Below are 17,279 nucleotides of genomic sequence, written 5' to 3'. Positions count from 1 at the left end.
TTACTTCCCACAAGTAATCTAGGGTACACTATATTAGTTAACTAGCCAGAGAGCAAGTCCTTTTGGTGTGGGGAGTACCCTAGATTACTTCCCACCAGTAATCTAGGATACCCTTGATTGTAGCACTACCCCTTTTGGGTGCCATAGATAGTGTTAGATTGCATGTCAAAAGAAATACTTGGTACCCTAGATTACTCTCCACAAGTAATTTAGGGTACCCTAGATTACTTCCTTTAGGTAATCTAGGGTGCCCTAGATTACTTCACTAACCAGAGAGTAACCTTTTTATGTGTGGAAAGTGCACACAGGTAATCTAGGGTATACTAGATTACTTCACTGGCCAGAGAGCAACCTTTTTATCTGTGAAAAGTGCCCACAGGTAAACTAGGGTACCCTAGATTACTTCCCACAAGTAATCTAGGGTACACTATATTACTTGACTAACCAGAGAGCAAGTCCTTTTGGTGTGGGGAGTGCCCTAAACTACTTCCCACTAGTAATCTAGGATACCCTTGATTACACCATACCCCTTTTGGGTGCCATAGATAGTGTTAGATTGCATGTCAAAAGAAATACTTGGTACCCTAGATTACTTGTCTAGGTAATCTAGAGTACCCTAGTTTACTACCAAATAGGAAGACATTTGTTGTGTGGGGAGCCCACATGTAATCTGTGATACCCAAGATTACTTCACTAACCCTTTTGGTTGCCTTAGATGTTAGGAAATAAGACGTAGCTAAATAGATAATTGAGTAGATTACTTAATGGAGAGAGATAGATTTACATACACGAGATTATAAAGTAGAGAGAGAGAGAGAGAGTACACATGATATACGTGGTTCATCCAATGTGGGCTACGTCCACGGGAAAGCAGCCACTCAATGGCTTTAGTACTTCAAAACAAGAAGTAGTTTACAAAGGGATTATACCCTTAATGGAGCTCCCGCCTTGCTTCACTCTCACCACCTCACACTCACCTTGTTGCATCAACTTCACATACTATGAAATGTGTGTAGAAATGGTCTCCTTTTATAGGCCAAAAGGGCTGCCCTCTGTCATGAGAGGCAGCCATGTGTAGCCGCCCTTGTGTAGATAAGTCCAAATCGGCGGACCCTTCAATCCGTCCATGTGTGGCCATCCTTGAGAAGACAAGTCTGCTTTTGAATTCGGCCACTGACCATTGAATTCGGCCATTGACTTCCGACCACCGGCCACCAGCCAACCGACTAACGACCACCGGCCATCGGCCAACCAACCGGTTGTTTTCCGACCACTTTTCGGCCGCCGGCCGGCTATAATATTCTGGCAAAAAGGAATATTCTGACGAGAGGAAAAAAAAGTCTCGAGGGCTTCCGCCCCCGAGGCCCCTAAGGTTGCCTCTGATTTTTTGCGATGAAAATTTTGGTTTCTTGCGAGTGATTTTCCTTCACGCACGATGGCTTCTCCTCATAGTGGGGGCCTTACAAATGTGCGCTTTTACCACAGAAAATTACAAGGGTAAATCAGGCTCCATACTTAACATTAGATAATGTTAGATTGCCTATCAAAAAAAATCATTGGCACCTTAGATTACCTCCCACCAGTACCCTAGATTACTTTACACAAGTAATCTAGGGTACTAATCTAGGGTACCCTAGATTACTTATCAAAATAGAAATCAACCTCTTTTTTGTGATTTTGGTCCCGACAGGTAATCTAGGGTACCCTATATTACTTCAAAAACTAAAAAGCAAGCCCTTTTCTGTGATTTTGGTACCTACAACTAATTTAGGGTACCCTCGATCACTTCACAAACCAAGAAAGAAACCGCTTTTTTGTGCCTTTAGTATCGATAGGTAGCCTAAATTACTTTGCTAACAAGATAACATATTATATATCAAGTAGATTAGGGTGTCAAATAGATTCGGATGTCAAAGATTGTGGTCATGGATTAGTATTTTTCGCGTGCGATTTTAGTTAGTGTTTCTTCACTTCAATTTTGGTGTATAGAAGCTTCAATACTTTGTGAGAGCGCGAGGTAATTTATGTGAGGTAAATTGTGATGGGAGCTTTGCTACATTTAGAGCCACTTGGAGTGTGAGCCACTCAAGCATACTTTGCTCCGTACACATGACAACAACAGTAGCCTTCGTATCTATTAACGTTTTTTGCGCTCACAAAGCAACATTAACACCAAGAGCCATATCAAGCATCAACCCCAAAGCAATTGCATTTGACACTCATGCAACATTAACACCAAAGCAAGCAAAATTTACAAAACAATGCTTAGGCGACCGTCACATATTGGCATACCTTAACAACAAAGCTTTACTACCTTAACAAACTTGCCTCCAATGCTTATGCAAATACCAAGAATTTATTCAAATTAAACCCATATGTTCTTACATATACCGAATCAAAACTGAGCAAAACTACCACCGTCATAAGTGGCAAAGAAGTTTTCTTGGTGTACACATGACAAACTTGCACAAAAAATAGATTTCCCGGATCTTGGCAAAGTCAATCTCCCTTTGCTACTCCATGCACAGGACACTTTATCCATTCACCAAGATGTTCCTTTAGACTTTCCACATCACCATGAGAGAACCAATCTTTGGATAGCTATTCAATTGCAACATACTAAAAGAGGAAAACAAGTTACGACTCGAAACACACCAACATAGCAATTTTCAATATATGTAAATGGTTTAAAAACACATACCCATTTTCGTGGTTTCCTTTGCATAAGTGCGCCTTTAATAAACTTTGACATCACAGTCATTGTGTAATACCCACAATCTGTACCCCATTAGGTTGTTTTGGCATCTAAGACCAAAAATATACTTCAATATTTAAGCCAAACCCAAATCATCGTCGAAATATTTGATAATTTAGCGCAAACTAGCATCATGCATACCTCGATGAAATCGTAGTAGCAAAGATGCTCCAGATCTTCTAGCTCCGCCTTGAGATCAGGATGGGAACAAAATCGAGAGAAATGTTGCAAAACCCTAACAATCAATACATAAACAAGTTTCACTAAAGTATATAAAAAAAGTTATAAAGCGTCTTACAAAAGCACACTACCTCAAAAACTCCTGGAAGAACATTGTCATTAAGCCCATACTCATGGAATCGAAAAAGAGAATCGATGATTGGTTTGGACTTAACCCACTCAGACGTCGGATATGTGCAATGTAAAACACAAAGAGAGTCCAATGGGATCTACAAAATATCCAATTAGCACTTGTAGTCCAAAACATATCCATGAAATGAATATGGTACTCCCTAGTCGCTGAAATAAAATACATACTCATGAACAATGGGAAAGAAGGAGAGCATAGTAGTTCCAAGATCCTTCCTTCCAAAATAATTAGTGAATCTCTTGGCATTGGCCTTTGAATTTTTCAATGCAAAGGCATACCACAAACTATCAACAAAGTGAATCTGCTCCAAGATTTCAGGTGCAAGAGTATTCTCCTACCACCTTGAATACATTCACGGATTGTGAACCTTATTATAGAACTACAAACACTTGCATAATACACAATTGCACAACGAACTTATACTCACATTAAAAAAAAATTCATTAAATTGCTAGAAGCTTCACTTTGCAAGAGATCATCCACAATCTCCATGGGGTAGTCCACATTAAGACCGAACCTTTTTCAATGAATGTGACAAACTAACCCCTCTTGTAAGCTACACAAAAAAATTTACGCTTGTTCATGACTTGTCTTTTTGAGCAAGAACACAAAATCTATTCATGAAAGATGTACTTGTCAAAGACCACATCAACACGTTCATTACTTGATCTTTTATAGTTGATCTTTTGGGTACCCACATCGATGAAGATTGCTCTTGAGGCGCTACTATCCTGAGACGTGATGTTTACGGGAGAGTATATCACATTTGAAGCTCCTAACTTAGGCTTCATACCAAAAAGTCATCAGATCATAGCTCTCTAATAGAAGTCGACTTCAACAAGAGAAAAAAATTTAAACTAACCTGACGCATTTGATCGGTACCCTTAGGAGTAGAGGACCCCCTCCTAGTTCTCAACTTACGAGGAGCGTTTGGGTCTCCAACCTCTCCACTCTCATGAGGTGCGTCCTACGGTGGAATAACATATTACGCATATGGTCACAAAATATAACACCACGTATGCAATAATGCAAAAAGCAAAAGACTCACCAGGAGTTTCATTCTCATGCATATCTTTGTTTTTTTCGACAATCTCCTTGGCATGCCCTTCGCTCAGCGCTCTCATCTACCCACGCAAATGGAATTATCTATTGCCTAACCATAGAAATATTTGCAGTAAAAACAATGCAAGCATACATACCGAAGCCTTGTAGCCCTGCTTCATCTCGTCCTCATCAAAGAAATGCGGTGTGGCATGCCATCTTCCCATCGCCTCATCTCAGCTTCCATGTAGCCTTGGAACCATGTGTCATAAGAGAGATCCTCTTTGTCTTGCACTTTGTCCCAGTAGAAGCTCTTTCCTCAAGATCCTTTCTATGGTTCTTGCGAGCATTCTTCACGCTAACCTCAATATTGTTGAAACGCATCTCACATTGTCGTGAGACCCATTGAGGGGCATTACTTGACCTACATAAAACCTTAGGCCGCCCTAACAAACCTTTTGGAATGTCCACATGGATACCATGTACAAATTGAAGGTGTTGCACCATATCCATTCGCTTTTCAAAGCCTCGCTTCCTGTTTGGACATGTCTCTGAAGCACAACAGTAACGTATAACCTTGCTATCTCGATCACGCTTCACCTCAATGTATGGCTCATTCACTTGTAAGAGCAATGAGAGATAGCTAAGTAGCAAAATAAGAGAGATACGATGAGAAGCCCATCCGTTGCCCTCTCTCCATTGGTTGTACTTGTTGCTGATGGTGTGCCTCAATCGACCAATCGAATTGCCGCTCTCCAACCTCAGCACCATCCTCTTGCTCGGCTAAGTTTTCAGCTTCATACGGCTTCCTTGTCTCACACAATTTCCCAGGCTCGACACCCTGATGTTGCTCCTCTTGTTCGACTAAAATATTTGCCTCATGTCGCTCCACTTGCTCGGCGGCCTCAGCTTGCTCCAGTTGCTCGATGGCCTCAGCTTGCTCCACTGCCTCCCTATCCCCCCTCTCATGGAAAACCCCCATTCGACAGGCGTTGAGGGAGCTCCCCACCCTGCGCTCGTACCCCCTCCCTGCCTCGTGGCCTTTCCCTGCACAGACGAACAGACAACGATCGAGGCGAGACAGCGACCCTCCCCTTTCCTTAATCAACAACCCCGAAAAATGTAAAAAGGCCCCGTTTTTCAAAGTGACACATCGGACGGCCTTGCTATCCCGATCAAACATTGCCCTTGATCCCACCCCGATCGGCCTGTGCCACTTAGTCCTGAGCCCCCCTCCCCCCCCCAGGACTATGTGGCACGGGCAGGTCGGGGTGGGATCAAGGGCAGTGTTTGATCGGGATAGCAAGGCCGTCCGATGCGTCACTTTGAAAAACGGGGCTTTTTTACATTTTTTGGGGCTGTTGATTAAGGAAAGGGGAGGGTCGTTGTCTTGCCTCAGTCGTTGTCTCTTTTCGCGCAGGGATAGGCCGCAAGGCAGGGAGGGGGTACGAGCGCAGGGTGGGGAGCTCCCTCAACGCATGTCGAATGGCGGGTTCCCATGAGAGTGGGGATAAGGAGGCAGTGGAGAAACCTGAGGCCGTCGAGCAAGTGGAGCAAGCTGAGGCCGCCGAGCAAGTGGAGCGACATGAGGTGGGTATTTTAGTCGAACAAGAGAGAAGCATCAGGGTGTCGAGCCCGGGAAGCTGTGTGAGACAGGGAAGCCGTATGAAGCTAAAAACTTATCCGAGCAAGAGGATGGTGCTGAGGTTGGAGAGCGGCAATCCGATTGGTCGATTGAGGCACACCATCAGCAACAAGTACAACCAATGGAGAGAGGGCAACGGATGGGGATTCTCATCGTGTCTCTCGTATCTTGATACTTAGCTATCTCTCATCGCTCTTGCAGGTGAATGAGCCATACATTGAGGTGAAGTGCAATCGAGATAGCAAGGTTATACATTACTGTCGCGCCTCAGAGACATGTCCAAACAAGAAGCGAGCCTTTGAAAAGCGAATGGATATGGTGCGACACCTTCAATTTGTACATGGTATCCATGTGAACATTCCAAAAGGTTTGTCAGGGCGGCCTAAGGTTTTATGTAGGCCAAGCAATGCCCCTCAATGGGTCTCACGACAATGTGAGATGCGTTTCAACAATATTGAGGTTAGAGTGAAGAATACTCGCAAGAAACATAGAAAGGATCTTGAGGAAAGAACTTTCACTTGCTGGGACAAAGTGCAGGACAAAGAGGATTTCTCTTATGACACATGGTTCCAGGGCTACATGGAAGCTGAGATGAAGCGATGGGAAGATGGCATGCCACACCCGCGTTTCTTTGATGAGAGACGAGACGAAGCAAGGCTACAAGGCTTCGGTATGTATGCCTGCATTGTTTTTACTGCAAATATTTCTATGGTTAGGCAATAGATAATTCCATTACATGGGTAGATGAGAGCGCCGAGTGAAGGGCATGCCAAGGAGATTGTCGAAAAAAACAAAGATATGCATGAGAATGAAACTCCTGTGAGTCTTACCCTTTTGCATTATTGCATACGTGTTATATTTTGTGACCATATGCGTAATATGGTATTCCACCGTAGGACCCACTTCATGAGAGTGGAGAGGTTGGAGACCCAAACGCTCCTCGTAAGTTGAGAACTAGGAGGGGGTCCTCTACTCCTAAGGGTACCGATCAAATGCGACAGGTTAGTTTTTTTTTTTTTCTCTTGTTGAAGTCGAATTCTATTAGAGAGCTATGATCTGATGACTTTTTGGTATGAAGCCTAGGTTAGGAGCTTCAAATGTGATACACTCTCCCGTAAACATCACGTCTCCGTATAGTAGCGCCTCAAGAGCAATCTTCATCGATACGGGTACCCAAAAGATCAACTATAAAAGATCAAGCAATGAACGTGTTGATGCAGTCGTTGACAGATACATCTTTCATGCATAGATTTTGTGCTCTTGCTCAAAAAGACAAGTCATGAATAAGCGTAAATTTTTTTGTGTAGCTTACAAGAGGGGTTAGTTTGTCACATTCATTCAAAAAGGTTCGGTCTTAATGTGGACTACCCCATGGAGATTGTGGATGATCTCTCGCAAAGTGAAGCTTCTAGCAATTTCATGAATCTGTATTTAATGTGAGTATAAAGTCGTTGTGCAATTGTGTATTATGCAAGTGTTTGTAGTTCTATAATAAGGTTCTCAATCCGTGAATGTATTCAAGGTGGAAGAAGAATACTCTTGCACCTGAAATCTTGAAGCAGATTCACTGTGTTGCCAGTTTGTGGTATGCCTTTGCATTGAAAAATTCAAAGGCCAATGCCAAGAGATTCACTAATTATTTTGGAAGGAAGGATCTTGGAACTACTATGCTCTCCTTCTTTCCCATTGTTCATGAGTATGTATTTTATTTCAGCGACTAGGGAGTACCATTTTCATTTCATGAATATGTTTTGGACTACAAGTGCTAATTGGATATTTTGTAGATCCCATTGGACTCTCTTTGTGTTTTACATTGCACATATCCAACGTCTGAGTGGATTAAGTCCAAACCAATCATCGATTCTCTTTTTCGATTCCATGAGTATGGGCCTAATGACAATGTTCTTCCAGGAGTTTTTGAGGTAGTGTGCTTTTGTAAGACGTTTTATAACTTTTTTTATATACTTTAGTGAAACTTGTTTATGTATTGATTGTTAGGGTTTTGCAACATTTCTCTCGATTTTGTTCCCATCCTGATCTCAAGGCGGAGCTAGAACATCCGGAGCATCTTTGCTACTACGATTCCATGGAGGTATGCACGATGCTAGGTTGAGTTAAATTATCAAAGATTTTGACGATGATTTGGGCTTGGCTTAAATATTGAAGTATATTTTTGGTCTTAGATGCCAAAACAACCTAATGGTACAGATTGTGGGTATTACACAATGACTGTGATGTCAAAGTTTATCAATGGCGCACTTATGCAAAGGAAACCACGAAAATGGGTATGTGTTTTTAAACCATTTACATATATTGAAAATTGCTATGTTGGTGTGTTTCGAGTCGTAACTTGTTTTCCTCTTTTAGCATGTTGCAATTGAATAGCTATCCAAAGATTGGTTCTCTCATGGTGATGTGGAAAGTCTAAAGGAACATCTTGGTGAATGGATAAAGTGTCCCGTGCATGGAGTAGCAAAGGGAGATTGACTTTGCCAAGATCCGGGATATCTATTTTTTGTGCAAGTTTGTCATATGTACACCAAGAAAACTTCTTTGCCACTTACGACGGTGGTAGTTTTGGTCAGTTTTGATTTGGTATATGTAAGGACATATAGGTTTAATTTGAATCAATTCTTGGTATTTGCCTAAGCATTGGAGGCAAGTTTGTTAAGGTAGTAAAGCTTTGTTGTTAAGGTATGCCAATACGTGTCGGTTGCCAAAGCATTGTTTGGCAAATTTTGCTTGCTTTGGTGTTAATTTTTCATTGTTGTCAAATGAAATTACTTTGGGGTTGATGCTTGATATGGGTCTTGGTGTTAATGTTGCTTTGTGAGCGCGAAAAACGTTAATAGATACGAAAGCTACTCTTGTTGTCATGTGTCCGGAGCAAAGTATGCTTGAGTGGCTCACACTCCAAGTAGCTCTAAATGTAGCAAAGCTCCCATCACAATTTACCTCACATAAATTACCTCGTGCTCTCACAAAGTATTGGAGCTTCTATACACCAAAATTGGAGTGAAGAAACACTAACTAAAATCGCACGCGAAAAATACTAATCCATGACCACAATCTTTGACATCCGAATCTATATGACACCCTAATCTACTTGATATATAATTTGTTATCTTGTTAGAGAATTAATTTAGGCTACCTATCAGTACTAAAGGCACAAAAAAGGGGTTGCTTTCTTGGTTTTTGAAGTGATCCAGGGTACCCTAAATTAGTTGTAGGTACCAAAATCATAGAAAGGGCTTGCGTTCTAGTTTTTGAAGTAATCTAGGGTACCCTAGATTACCTGTTGGGACCAAAATCACAAAAAAGAGGTTGATTTCTGTTTTGATAAGTAATCTATGGTACCCTAGATTATTTGTTGGAAGTAAACTGGGTACCCTAGATTACTTTACAGAAGTAATCTAGGGTACTGGTGGGAGATGATCTAAGGTGCTAAGGATTTCTTTTGATAGGCAATCTAATATTATCTAAGGCACCCAAAAGGGTTAATGAAGTAATATTAGGTATCCCAGATTACATGTGGGCTCCCCACACAACAAAGGCCTTCCTATTTGGTAGTAAACTAGGGTACTCTAGATTACCTACACAAGTAATCTAGGGTACCCTAGATTACCCTAGATTACATGTGGAAGTAATCTAGGGTACCAAGTATTTCTTTTGACATGAAATCTAACACTATCTATGGTACCCAAAAGGGGTAGTGATGTAATCAAGGGTATCCTAGATTACTAGTGGGAAGTAATTTAGGGTACTCCCCACACCAAAAGGACTTGCTCTTTGGTTAGTCAACTAATATAGTGTACCCTAGATTACTTGTGGGAAGTAATCTAGGGTACCCTAGTTTACCTGTGGGCACTTTCCACACATAAAAAGGTTGCTCTCTGGCCAGTGAAGTAATCTAGGGTACCCTAGATTACCTAAAGGAAGTAATTGACGGTACCCTAGATTACCTATGTGCACTTTCCACACATAAAAAGGTTGCTCTCTAGTTAGTGAAGTAATCTAGGGTACCCTAGATTACTTGTGGACAGTAATCTAGGGTACCAAGTATTTCTTTTTACATGCAATCTAACACTATCTATGGCACCCAAAAGGAGTAGTGATGTAATCAAGGGTATGTTAGATTACTTGTGGGAAGTAATCTAGGGTACTCCCCACACCAAAAGGACTTGCTCTCTGGTTAGTCAACTAATATAGTGTACCCTAGATTACTTGTGGGAAGTAATCTAGGGTACCCTAGTTTGCCTGTGGGCACTTTCTACACATGAAAAGGTTGCACTCTAGTTAGTGAAGTAATCTAGGGTACCCTAGATTACCTGTGTGCACTTTCCACACCTAAAAAGGTTGCTCTCTGGTTAGTGAAGTAATCTAGGGTACCCTAGATTACCTATGTGCACTTTCCACACCCAAAAAGGTTGCTCTCTAGCCAGTGAAGTAATTTAGGGTACCCTAGATTACTAGTTGATAACACAAGAAGGATATAACTTAAAGAGTACTAAATATAAGAAAGACACATCAAAATTCAAGTTAAGTTTCAATGTAGCATCTGTATGGCTAAATGAACGACCTTTGTGAAGGTATATGATCCCTAAATACAAGCAAGACCCTTGTGCTAGAGACACATACTCTGATTGTCTCCTTTGTTTCTCTCTTGCATAGAGCTAAGGTACGCTCATCATCTTCTTCATCTGGATAAATACATGAAACTATAGTACAAAAAAAACTAGAGGGTCCATCACAAACGTGGGCCTCTTTTCCCAAAATACATGATTCAGGGAGATTGTGACAATGCCTTTTTGTCAATGGCAATAATGCATGGCATGTGTGACAAGTAATCACCAAGGGCCTAACCAACAGAGTTTTAGAGAAACAATGGGGATAAGAAATTCTTGGGCTCCCATTGAAGCGCACGCGATGATGACCACGTTGATGTTTTCTTCGTAAAATGCATGTTTGGTGCTGAGGATTTGGGGGTGTCATGACATGATTGTGGTCATGAACAAATTTTGTGCCATGGCCAAGTCGAGTATGCATCACATGCGCTTGAATTTGATGAACATGGCCTTGTTCTGGCATTTTGATCTTCTTTGGGCATGCCAATGATCCCAGAGTGTCCCTAATGGATTGAAGTTGGTGCAAAATAATACCCATCTCTTTGTTGCTTTTCTTAGGGAGGTCTTCTCGGATGGACACCATAGAAGTTCTCATTTCTTCCATCATGGTTAACACCTCTTCCAACGGTTGTGAAGTGTCACATGTTGTATCTATATTGAAATCCCTCGTCACGTCATGGGCATTGTCTACTATTGGGATTATGCCAGTCAAATAGGGAAAGTGATTCATAACTATCAAGTGGGTGCCATATAGATACTTACATTCCGAGCTCCAGTCTAGACAATCACAATAATTGCCTTGCAAATTAACATAATACCACTGGTTGGTACGATTTGAGCTCTTTATTCTAAATTGCAACGTCAATTCATCAATTCTTGTAGGCTTGTTGGGCCATCTTGAAACCTCTTCATAAGCTGTTCTCCTTCTTTTAACTTTGTTGTGTGCTTCTTTGAGGATCCAGGAGCTCCATATCGCCCTGCATTAGCTGCATATAAAGTGCATAAAATCAATACACCAGCAAATGAGACATTAAGAGAAGCATGTAAAAGTAGCAATTTTAAAAACAACATATGAAATAGTACCGATTTCCTGTTTTTTCTTTAAAAACCTTAGCAAAGTACCACCCATGCTATTTTTTGTCTTGGAATCTCCAACTAGAGCATGTATCAACTCCAAGACCGATCGGTTAATGCGTGCCACCAAAAGTTTATATTTTATGTATTGCCACAATCGCTCCACCAAATTTGTGGTGTCTACATTACCATGCATAAACAATCTCCCAAAATTTTGCCATCGCTTCCTCCAAATGCAATCTGGAGCGCACCAACCATTTTGTAGATATCGAACTATGTTTGGGTGGTTATCGTACTTTTGACATAACATCTCATACCGCCCATCAAATTCACCTTCAGTTACGATTTGCATAAGATTGCACAACCCTATGTATATATCCCCACGTTGGTTCTTGGGAACCTGATGATAAGGACAATTTATAAGCACATTGATCACAAAAAGAGCCACACACAAAATCAAAGAAGTGTGTTATACCTGAAGAAGAAGATTTTCAACCCATGCCTTCTTTATATGAAACCAACACAATACGACATGACAAGAAACTTGAGTGTAATTCCCATGCTCATATATCCTCCAACAATGTGGATCTTTGTTGATGGCATCAAGCAAGGCTTCTAATTCTTGTTGAGATTTATCAATCACCAATGCAGTTGGTCGGACGTTTCCCATTCGTGAGAAAATCAAACGCATCGTGAGATTTAAGGCTATAACTTCGTGTTGAGCACCCAAGTCCGAGGTGCATAGCATTAACCAATTGGGAATGCCAACTCCCAATTGATTTGGTAACACTGCTACAAATAAAGGCAAACCATATGCATTTGTCTTGAAGGTACTATCAATGGCCCAAGCATTGTTTTGTGAGAAACGGACACAAATGTCTAGCATCCAATCATCTTGTATAATCAAAATAAATGGTCTATCTTTGGCTTCCTTTGCTTTGGGATTATATGGTTGGACATGGAAAACCTAAATACACAATTTTTTATGATTCAATGAAGCCATAAAGTAGTGAAGATGCTAATATGAAGGTGGATAACATATGCACATGTAACAAAAGGCACCTTATGTTGTTTTTGTAGGGATAATGCTTCCATATACATTGCCGTCCAATCATCATTACTAACTCGGTCTACACCCAAAAAATACACCGGTTGTGACATAAAATGCATTTGTTTACTAGAATCGCAATAATGAATCGAAGCATACCTTTAATCCGCATTCTATATGATAGCATTCTGCTCTCTTTGGGTATCATAAAGAACCTATAGATAGTGCGGTTTAAACGCATCCTATTCTTGAGAAAATCAAACGCATCGTGAGATTTAAGGCTATAACTTCGTGTTGAGCACCCAAGTTGGAGGTGCATAGAATGAAACAAATGGGAATGCCAACTCCCAATTTATTTGGTAACACTGCTGCAAATAAAGGAAAACCATATGCATTTGTCTTGAAGGTACTATCAATGGCCCAAGCATTGTTTTGTGAGAAATGGACACAAATGTCTAGCATCCAATCATCTTGTATAATCAAAATAAATGGTCTATCTTTGGCTTCCTTTGCTTTGGGATTATATGGTTGGACATGGACAACCTACATACACAATTTTCTTTGATTCAATGAAGCCATAAAGTAGTGAAGATACTAATATAAAGGTGGATAACATATGCACATGTAACAAAAGGCACCTTATGTTGTTTTTGTAGGGATAGTGCTTCCATATACATTGCCGTCCAATCATCATTACTAACTCGGTCTACACCCAAAAAAATACATCGGTTGTGACATAAAATGCATTTGTTTACTAGAATCGCAATAATGAATTGAAGCATACCTTTAATCCGCATTTGATATTATAGCATTCTGATCTCTTTGGGTATCATAAAGAACCTATAGATAGTGAGGTCCAACAATGAGGCCTTTTCCATTTGTAATTTCTCCTTCGACTTTGACATTTGAGAAACATGACGCGAGCTTCCAACATCAAAAAAATCTTCAATGCAGCACTCTATAACCGATGGATGCATTGGTAAATGATACAAGTCGCTTCTTGATCTGGGTACATGATTTTCATGTTGAGGATAGACGGTTATTGTAACATCATCTAATCCTTCATGTAGCTCTACTTGTAGTTTGAATGGACACCCACACCTTCTTGTTGTGCGCAACCTCTTCATCTTTTCTCTTCGCTTACTAAAGCCTCCACGATGACATATGTAGTCCACCTTGACTTTGGAAGATGTGCGCTTTTTTTAAGAGCGTGCCATTCTTAACTTAACCTTGTACTTTACCATGAGATCTACTAGAACCTTGTCCACATCATTTTTGTTTGTGAAAATTTCAAGCAATGGTACTCTATCGAGATCCAAACCTTGGTGGGAAGAAGATTCAACCCTACTCTTGACACATTGACATTCACACGATGCAATGAGTGCCTTAATATAAGAGCGTGGTATTGAAAAATGTTGCAAATTAATACACCATTGTAACTTCAAGGTGTCCATGGTAGCATTAAGACCTCCTTTATGATCCCCCCTTCCTTCCTTGCGATGAGCGGCTAATACTAGGCCCTCCCAATCCTCAATACAAGCAATCTTTAACTTGGGTTCCTGTTTCAAGCAAAGTGCTAATTTCTCACCCTCTACCACCAAGCAAAGCCGGTCTTCGAATCGTCTCCACTTCTTGAGATCATGTACATTGCTTCTCTTGCAACCTTTCAAATCCTCAAGGGTTGTCGGCATCGCATCTTGTAGAGACAAAACCATTACATTGTAAGTTTCCCTATCAAAGGAGAAGTACATGGAGGATGTAAAATCAAGAGGATTTGGTCGCCAAACATGTATTCCTTGAGCATCTACGTCATCCTCTTCATTGTTGTTGAAGCTCGATTCTGAATTGGTTGTAACACTGGCACTATCTTCACTTGTCATCACCCAATCCATTGTAGACTAATCAATGATCCTCAAGAAATGGAGCAAAGGTAATTTATAGCTCCAATTTGTGGAGACATTAATCAGAGAAATGAGCAAACCGTTGAAAACCCCACTAGCTTCCTTCTTACACAACTGTAAACTAGGGAACCCTAGTTTACTTTTGTGTAAAAAGTAAACTAGGGTTCCCTAGTTTACAGTTGGGTAGCCGCCATGCTTAATGACATTAGTCCATAGACTTTTAATAAGATCATAAAAATCTGTCAGTAATATGATCCATTGAGTACTTTATGGGTCCCAAAATCCCCCATATTTAATGCTTAGTCGAAAATCTTTGGGCGTGCACTTTTTGCCAAAAAGTAAACTAGGGTTCCCTAGTTTACTTTTGTTCCCTAATTTACCCTTTTGGCCCCCGAAAAAATCAATGGCCATCCTCCTTGGATCCAACCCCCAATCAACCACAGCCCTTGATCCCACCCTGAGGTGCCCGTGGCACTTAGTCCTGAGGATGGTCTACGGGCCTCTCAACTCGCCCCACGTGAGCTCAAGTCCTCCCATCTCAACTATGACACATTTTAATCCATTTATGGTGACGCATCCGGGAGTCCAGTTCTTGACCTTATGGTCCCATGCACTCCACTCTCTCCAACTGAGCTATAGCCGGATCTCTCTCTCTCTCTCTCTCTCTCTCTCTCTCTCTCTCTCTCTCTCTCTCTCTCTCTCTCTCTCTCTCTCTCTCTCTCTCTCTCTCTCTCTCTCTCTCTCTCTCTCTCTCTCTCTCTCTCTCTCGCTATATATATATATATATATATATGCAGCATTGGGGAGACTTGATAGGATATGTTCGCAGGTTTAGTTCCAGGAAGCTCGGACAAAGCTTTGGCTCTTTGACACTTTGGTCACTTCGGCCATGTTGTACGGAGTGGAGATATGGGGACCCTCAGTTGATCATCATAGCAGAGCTGGCAGTATTGATGGATGGAGATGTATGGAGAAGCCCTTGGTGTCTATGATTTCTTGGATGATTAGGACCAAGGCCTCAGTACCACATGACATTATTAGGACGGAGCTCGCTATTTATGGTGACGCATCCGGGAGTCTAGTTCTTGACCTTATGGTCCCATGCACTCCACTCTTTCCAACTGATCTATCGTCGGATCTCTCTCTCTCTCTCTCTCTCTCTCTCTCTCTCTCTCTCTCTCTCTCTCTCTCTCTCTCTCTCTCTCTCTCTCTCTCTCTCTCTCTCTCTCTCTCTATGTGCAGCATTGGGGAGACTTGAGAGGATATGTTCGCAAGTTTAGTTCCGGGAACCTCGGACAAAGCTTTGGCTCTTTGACACTTTGGTCACTTCGGCCATGTTGTACGGAGTGGAGATATGGGGACCCTCAGTTGATCATCATAGCAGAGCTGGCAGTACTGATGGATGGAGATGTATGGAGAAGCCTTGGTGTTTATGATTTCACGGATGATTAGGGCCAACATGACATTATTAGGGCAGAGCTCGCTACTCCTCCATTGGTAGTGGAGGCACTCACTCGTTCAGTTTCATTTATGCATAGCACTTGGGCTCTCCCTATAGACAGATATGCTCGATTAGCACTAGAGTCTTCGCGACATCTAGCATTGCAGGGAGATAGATCATGTTGGTATGCAAAGATGGCATCTTTGTTTCAATTACATGGCTTTAGTATGGATCGGCTACCCCCATTTCAATACTCTTTGGATGCACCCTCCATCTCCCTCACTAGGGCAGAGATTACTAGGCTCATCAGACAGGACTTGATTCAGCTAGATACGAAGAGGACATGGATACAACCTACACATGAGCTAGGTACGAAGATGACTTTCTATAGAGAGCATCTTCTCCAACTCACGGAGGATGGTTTTGTGATCAGACAGGATACATGGACACTCATCTATCCCACAGGATACGATGTGCTATTGATCAGATACGCACATCCTCACATCAACTAGAGATCGAGACAGACAGATTTAGAGGAGTACCCCCGCTGAGTCCAGGATTTGTCAGGTGTGCCAGATAGAGCCAGAGACAGAGCTACATTGCATATGTCACTGCCCAGTATACTATGAGATACAAGGCCGCTTTCACTGTCTATTTAGAGAGGGTTTTGGGCCACTTTCTAGAGTTATGAGATACCAGGATCAGAGATGCCTCGGATTATACTTACTGGAGAGGACCTCTTGAAGAGGGGCACAATGAGAGAGATCCAGCAACAACGGAAGATTACAGATTTCTTTCAGTCACAGACAAAGGACTTAGAGCAGCCCCAACAGCATAACAACACCAGAGGCACCAGAGGCATATTGCTTGATCGGGCGATAGAGTTGGTGCGGTCCCATCACCCACGGATGAGGGGACCTTCTCGACATCGATGCAGACTGCGACAGAGGATCCATACCATACTGGCGCGACATAGGAGCTGTCGTGATAGAGTGCCTACCTTGGAGGAAATTGAATCTATATAGCCTTTTGGATACTGATGTATATGTATATGATGCCTCGATTGTCAGACAGCTCCATTGTATTATCTCACCCTTTGTATTCCCCTTATATCAGCTTTCACCCCACCCCTACCCACTATTTCTTTTCAGTTCTTTGTACTTTCTGTACCCAGACCTGGTATTAGATTCACCACATATAACCTTTTGGTCTCATAGGTCTTTTTGGCCTTTTGAAGACGTTAATATTACATTTCGTTTTATTTCTCTCTCTGTGTGTGTGGGCAGCAAAGAAGTTCTAGGAGCATACCCCAAAATAGTTGCTCTCTCTCTCTCTCTCTCTCTCTCTCTCTCTCTCTCTCTCTCTCTCTCTCTCTCTCT

The 17,279-nt window shown here is 41.7% G+C and overlaps 1 pseudogene; it reads right to left on the bottom strand.

The window, feature by feature from the left end:
* Positions 1-4,397: 4,397 nt before the first annotated feature.
* On the bottom strand, positions 4,398-16,874 carry LOC147441412 (uncharacterized; annotated as a pseudogene).
* Between the last annotated feature and the right edge of the window lie 405 nt (positions 16,875-17,279).

The sequence above is a fragment of the Adiantum capillus-veneris genome, chromosome 15 (genome assembly GCF_014529385.1).
Source record: "Adiantum capillus-veneris isolate H3 chromosome 15, ASM1452938v2, whole genome shotgun sequence".
Taxonomy (NCBI): Eukaryota; Viridiplantae; Streptophyta; class Polypodiopsida; order Polypodiales; family Pteridaceae; genus Adiantum; species Adiantum capillus-veneris.
The sequence above is the reverse complement of the archived record's forward strand: the minus strand, read 5'-3'. Positions and strand labels throughout refer to the sequence as shown.